This window comes from Ailuropoda melanoleuca, chromosome 6 (assembly GCF_002007445.2).
Source record: "Ailuropoda melanoleuca isolate Jingjing chromosome 6, ASM200744v2, whole genome shotgun sequence".
NCBI lineage: Eukaryota > Metazoa > Chordata > Mammalia > Carnivora > Ursidae > Ailuropoda > Ailuropoda melanoleuca.
The window spans coordinates 91,141,113-91,147,518 of NC_048223.1; the positions used below are offsets into that span (position 1 = coordinate 91,141,113).

At 40.1% G+C, this 6,406-nt stretch overlaps 1 long non-coding RNA gene and 1 other non-coding gene across 2 annotated transcripts in view; one reads left to right on the forward strand and one right to left on the reverse strand.

The window, feature by feature from the left end:
* The first annotated feature begins 5,807 nt into the window (after positions 1–5,807).
* LOC117802604 overlaps positions 5,808–6,406 on the forward strand; it is a 1,555-nt gene continuing 956 nt past the window's right edge. Inside the window, exons 1-2 of the long non-coding RNA XR_004625963.1 lie at positions 5,808–5,941; positions 6,159–6,282. This is a non-coding gene — a long non-coding RNA (uncharacterized LOC117802604). The remainder of the gene's footprint in view (positions 5,942–6,158; positions 6,283–6,406) is intronic.
* LOC117802901 lies at positions 6,022–6,127 on the reverse strand. Its single transcript, XR_004626411.1, has one exon. It is a non-coding gene; the product is annotated as a U6 spliceosomal RNA (small nuclear RNA).

Here is a 6,406-nt window from a genome sequence, read left to right on the forward strand (position 1 = left end):
TACAAAGTATACAAATCAGAAACATACATTTCGGTAATGATGGTTTATGATGCTTCATGTCGTCAGTTAGAGCAAAGTAGCAACAGGATGCAACAGGGGTTCTCAGTGTGGTCCCAGGGCCAGCATCATCAGCATCAAGGGGACTTGCTATAAAGACAGCCCCACTCTATGAATCAGAAGCTCAGAGAATAGGACTCCATGACTTGTGTTTTCACAAGTCCTCCAAGGGATTCCCATACATGCTGAAGCTTGAGATCCACTGTTGTACAGAATATTGTCTTCCTGGTCTATGTGTGATGGTTAATTTTATGTGTCAACTTGGCTAGGCCATGGTATCGAGGTGATTGGTCAAACACCTGTTCAGTTGTTGTTGTGAAGGTATTTTCTAGATTTAAATCAGTAGACCTTGGGTAAAGAGATTACCCTTCATAATATGGGTGGGCCTCATTCAATCAGTTGAAGGGTGTAAGAGAAAGAACTGAGCTCCACTGGAGAGGGAGAAATTCTGCCTCTAAATTGCCCTGGACCTCAAGACCCCGACATCAACTCCTGCTGGAATTTCCAGTCTCCCAGCCAACCCTTTCTCTCTTTCCCCCTCTCTTTCCTCTCTTTCTTCATCTATCATTCCATNCTCTCTTTCCTCTCTTTCTTCATCTATCATTCCATTGGCTCTATTTCTCTGGAGAATCTTAACTAATACAAATGGCATTAGAATCTACCTTCTGCAATCTTTCTCTTAGCCCANATCAGCATCAAGGGGACTTGCTATAAAGACAGCCCCACTCTATGAATCAGAAGCTCAGAGAATAGGACTCCATGACTTGTGTTTTCACAAGTCCTCCAAGGGATTCCCATACATGCTGAAGCTTGAGATCCACTGTTGTACAGAATATTGTCTTCCTGGTCTAGGTGTGATGGTTAATTTTATGTGTCAACTTGGCTAGGCCATGGTATCGAGGTGATTGGTCAAACACCTGTTCAGTTGTTGTTGTGAAGGTATTTTCTAGATTTAAATCAGTAGACCTTGGGTAAAGAGATTACCCTTCATAATATGGGTGGGCCTCATTCAATCAGTTGAAGGGTGTAAGAGAAAGAACTGAGCTCCACTGGAGAGGGAGAAATTCTGCCTCTAAATTGCCCTGGACCTCAAGACCCCAACATCAACTCCTGCTGGAATTTCCAGTCTCCCAGCCAACCCTTTCTCTCTTTCCCCCTCTCTTTCCTCTCTTTCTTCATCTATCATTCCATTGGCTCTATTTCTCTGGAGAATCTTAACTAATACAAATGGCATTAGAATCTACCTTCTGCAATCTTTCTCTCTTAGCCCCAAATCGGCTGCACAGTTTTCCTCAGTACAACATTGTGGACAGCTGTTTCCATGAGGCGGGAGTTAGGACATGCATGAAACTTACTAGCCATCCAGGAATTAAAATATTAACTAGGAACTTAAAGTTTTGTAGGTATACCTGATTGGACAGAAACCATTTGGTTTGGGTCATTCCTTGGAAGCTTCTTTATTGAAAATAATTCCAGCTTTCAGTGAGCAGTTTAAAACCAGGTGGATCCGAATTTGAGTCCCCACTGTTACTAGATGACCTCAGGCAAGTCACATGTGAGCCACGTTTTCCTAATCAGTGAAACAAAGTTACTAAGATTTTTTTTCCTTCGATGGCTTTAATAATGCTGCTAGCATAGCCAGAACACCAGTTTATGTCAGGTTTATAGCACGCATGCTGTGAATGATATCTATTATTATTCAGGTGGTTACTTTTAAAAGTGAAGGTATACTGGAGAGCTTTTACCATCAGCTGGGAGTTCTAAGCAACTGTTCCCTGTTTAATCCTGGATTTATTGTAATGTAGCATAGATAACACTTCCAGTTGTAATCACTACATCAACGTGGTTATTTGGGTAACGCCCTAGGCGCTGAATGGGAAGGGATAAATCTTAAAAACATGGAAGACCTAGTAGCAGTCTTTAGTGGCATGAAATACCAAGGCAAGGAAGAAGAGTGTGAAGGATTCATCTATATTGTACTGTAGAAAGAACCCAGGCATGCCACAGGTTCTTGAAATTGCTACTAAAATAACCTAGACTTTCAAAGGAGGACACNGATAAATCTTAAAAACATGGAAGACCTAGTAGCAGTCTTTAGTGGCATGAAATACCAAGGCAAGGAAGAAGAGTATGAAGGATTCATCTATATTGTACTGTAGAAAGAACCCAGGCATGCCAGTTTCTTGAAATTGCTACTAAAATAACCTAGACTTTCAAAGGAGGACATAGGGCTCACAATCTGTTGGAGACATTATTTTATTTTATTTTTTTAAGATTTTATTTATTTATGTGACAGAGAGACAGCCGGCGAGAGAGGGAACACAGCAGGGGAGTGGGAGAGGAAGAAGCAGGCTCCCAGCAGAGGAGCCTGATGTGGCGCTCCATCCTATAACGCCGGGATCACGCCCTGAGCCGAAGGCAGACGCTTAATGACTGCGCTACCCAGGTGCCCCTGTTGGAGACATTATTAGTTGTAGACAATTCTAGAGATATGTGTGAACATTATCAAAGAAAATGATGTTGTTTCCCACCTGGGAAGAAGGCTGGCCTATGCAAATAAGCATAGCTTGGTAAGTGAACTTAGCATAAGCCTGGAAAAGCTAAACTCTCCTGTTCCTTGAAACACTCACTATACATTATGTTTAATTGTGCTAATAACTAATAAGTGTGCCTAATTTTTTCTTTTTTAATTGATAAATGTGGTGAGTTACACTGATTGATTTTCAAATCATAAATTGACCTTGCAATGAATGAAGTTTTAGAAAAATAAGGGCCAAAATTGGTTCATGAAGAAATGACAAAAGTTATAGAAACCAATTATTAAGGAAATTAAAGTGGTACTTAAAGACTTCCTAGCTTTAAAGCCTCAAGTCCAAATGGGTTATAGGTGAGTTTTACAAAACTTTCAAGGAATAGTTAATTCCCAATTTTTATAAGTGATACCATCCATAGAAAAAAAGAAAGTTTTCTGGCCTGTTTTGTAAGTCTAATGTAGTTTTTAATTCAAAATTCAGATAGGAACAATAAATGTAAAGAAAACAAAACTCCAATTTTACCTATTACTGTAGAAGGAAAAGCGTAAATCTTAGCTAAGTGAGTGAAATAAGACATTAAAAAATATATCTTGATCAAGTAGGGTGTAGCCTACAAGGGCAGTTCATCGTCTGGAAAGTTATCATAAAACCTTTGGTAAAACAATGTAAACCACTTTAAATAACTTATTTTTTTATTGTTTACTTATTTGAGAGAGAGAGGGCATAATTGGGAGGGGTAGGGTGAGGGAGAGAGAATCTCAAACAGACTCCTGCTGAGCTCAGAGCCAGATGCAGAACTCGATCTCAGGACCCTAAGATCATGACCTGAGCTAAAACCAAGAGCTGGACACTTAACTGACTGCACCACCCAGGTGCCCCCACATTAAAAGACTTCTAAAGAAAATCACATGGTGATTTAAATTAATATAGAAAGGTATCTTAGAAAGTTTAACTTTTATGATTAAAAAAACCAGAATGCTAGGAATGGGAGAAATTTTTCTCAACTTGGCAAAAGTTATATTCAAAAACCTACAGAAAACTAATATTAAATGGAGAAACATTAGACTCATACTCTTCAAAATGAGGAACAAGATCAGAATGCCCATGGCCACTGTGTGTTTGATGTGGTGTGTGGGGCTCTGGCCAGTGCTGTGGGCAAAGAAAAGAGAGATGGCAGGGTTGATATGGAAGAGATATCCTGGCTGCCGGACAGTTGAGGGAAGGGAAGGGGAGAAGCTAGGGGATCAGAAAAGAGGCTAAATTATCCAAGTGAGAGGTAATGGTGGCTGGGGCCAGGCTAGCAGCAGTATTGGTGGTGAGAAGTGGTTGGATTCTGGAGGAATTTTGAACATAGATTGATAAATTTGTTAAAGGACATGGAATTGCAGTGTGAGAAAAAGAGAGCTGTCAGGGGTAATTCCAAGTTTTTTGGTTTTATTTTACCCGAGCAATAGTTATTACTAAGATGGGGAAGATGGCAGAAAGAGCAAGAGTTTGTGGGGAGGAGTCAGAGCTAATTCTGGAAATGCTAAATTTGATGGAGATGCCTGGGTGGCTCAGTTGGTTAAGCATCTGCCTTCAGCTCGGGTCATGATCCCAGGGTCCTGGGATCGAGCCCCACATCGGGCTCCCTGCTCAGGGGAGGGCCTGCTTCTCCCTTTCCCTCTGCTGTTCCTCCTGCTTGTGCATGCTCTCTCACACTCTCTCTCTCTGTCTTAAATAAATGAATAAAAACTTAAAAAAAAAGAAAATACTAAATTTGAGATTTCTGTTAGATATTCAAGTGGTTCAGGGAGGAGGTCTGAACTAGAGAAATAAATTTGAGAGTTGTTGATGTATGGATGCTATTTGAAGCTACGAAATTGGATGAACTCACAGTAGACTTTTTATAGAGGTCCTTTATCAGATTGAGGAATTTCCTTCTATTGCTAGTTTTCTGACAGTTTTTGTGTGGAATGAAGGTTGGATTTTATGAAAATGTTTTTACTGTGTGTACTGAGATCCTATATGTTTTTTTCTTCTTTTTTAATTGATAAATGTGGTGAGTTACACTGATTGATTTTCAAATCATAAATTGACCTTGCCTTCCTGGAATATCTCACTTTTTATATCATTGGATTTAATTTGCTAAAATTTTGTTTGGCTGGGGTTTTTTTGTTTTGTTTTGGTATCAATTTTCTTAGGGATATTGGTCTATAGTTTTCTTATAAAGTCTGTCTGGTTTGGGTGTCAGGGCCACACTAATCAACCTCTTAGGTTGGCTTGAGAAGTATTTCCTCCTTTACAATTTTCTGGAAGAGTTATATAAAATTGGTATTAGTTCTNTATGAGCCTGCTTCTTCCTCTCCCACTCCCCCTGCTTGTGTTCCCTCTCTCGCTGGCTGTCTCTATCTCTATCGAATAAATAAATAAATCTTTAAAAAAAATAAAAAAATAAAAAAATAAAAATAGATTTTAAGGCTCTTTCAGATCATTTGTTTACTTTTTAGCGAGCACTGATAACAGCTTTGGGGGAATTTGTCCATTTCATTTTAACTGTTCACTCTGTTGGTCTCAAATTTTCCACAATTTCTCTTTTTTCTTTGTAACAGCAGTAGAATCTATAATTACTATACTACCATTCCTGACATTAGTAATTTGAGTTTTCTTTTCTATTTTGTGATCAATCTGACCCGGGGTTTATCAATTTTATTGATCTTTAAAAAGAAAAAAAACCGTCCAGCTTTTTAACTTCACTGATTTTTCTCTCTCTTCTACTTTCTATTTCATTGATTTATGCCCTGCTGTTTATTACTTCCTTTCTCCTGCTGACTCGGTGTAATTTGCTCTTTTTTTTTTGTTTTTTTTTAAGATGGAAGCTGATAAGCATAGATTTGAGGTTTTCCTCGCTTTCAAACAAGTTAGTTAGTGCTGTAACTTTCCCTCCAAGTGTTGCTTGATCCCCATCCCACCCGTTTTGATGTGCCGTGTTTTGGCGCTCAATCCATTGCTTGAGTCTTCCTCTCTGTGGGTTATTTTCCCTGCTGCTTTGCATGTGTGGCCATTTTTTATCGATTGCTGGACATTGTTACTTTGTATCGTTGTGTTTTGGATATTTCCGTTTTCCTGCATGTTTTTTGGAGCTTTGTCCTGGGGCGTAGTTAAGTTACTTAGAAACTGATCCTTTCAGGTCATGCCTTTAGATTTCTTAGGGGGGTTGGGGCTGTGTTTACTCTAGGGGTAATCATTCCCTACTCCTGAAGCAAGATTCCACCTAATGCCTCATGGTTTGCAAAGTTTTCAGCCTGGCTTTTGGTCCTGTGTTCTGGTCCTGTGTGAATGCTGGGTACCCCTCCCTCTGCTGTGGACAGGTAGGTCTTTCCTGGGCTCTGATAGTTTACACACAGGCTGATCAGCAGTCTGCTGTAATCTTAAAGGGGACCCTTTCTCTGGAGTTCTCTGGAATTTCACGAATTTGTGTGTCATCCTTACCCAGGGCCATTCTAATCTTCTCTCTATTGTTCCAATTTTAGTGTATGTGCTGCCGAAGTGAGCACGGGACTTCTCTGAAGTTGTCTCTTTTTGCAGCTCTCTCTTGCTCCAGGTCCTCAGTATTTATTTCGGTTTCTTTGGACTCTCAGCTTTGTCTTCTCAGCTCATGGAGTCTGCAAGCTGGGCCAGGGTCACCTCCTTGTGCTGTGGGAACTCTCTGGTGAGTGAGATGGGCAATTATGGGGATCATTGGTTTCCTCTCTCTCAGGGATCCCTATACCTCGTGTCTGATGAGCCGTGTGCTGAAAACTGTTATTTCAGATACAAGGTCAGTCCCACCCCCC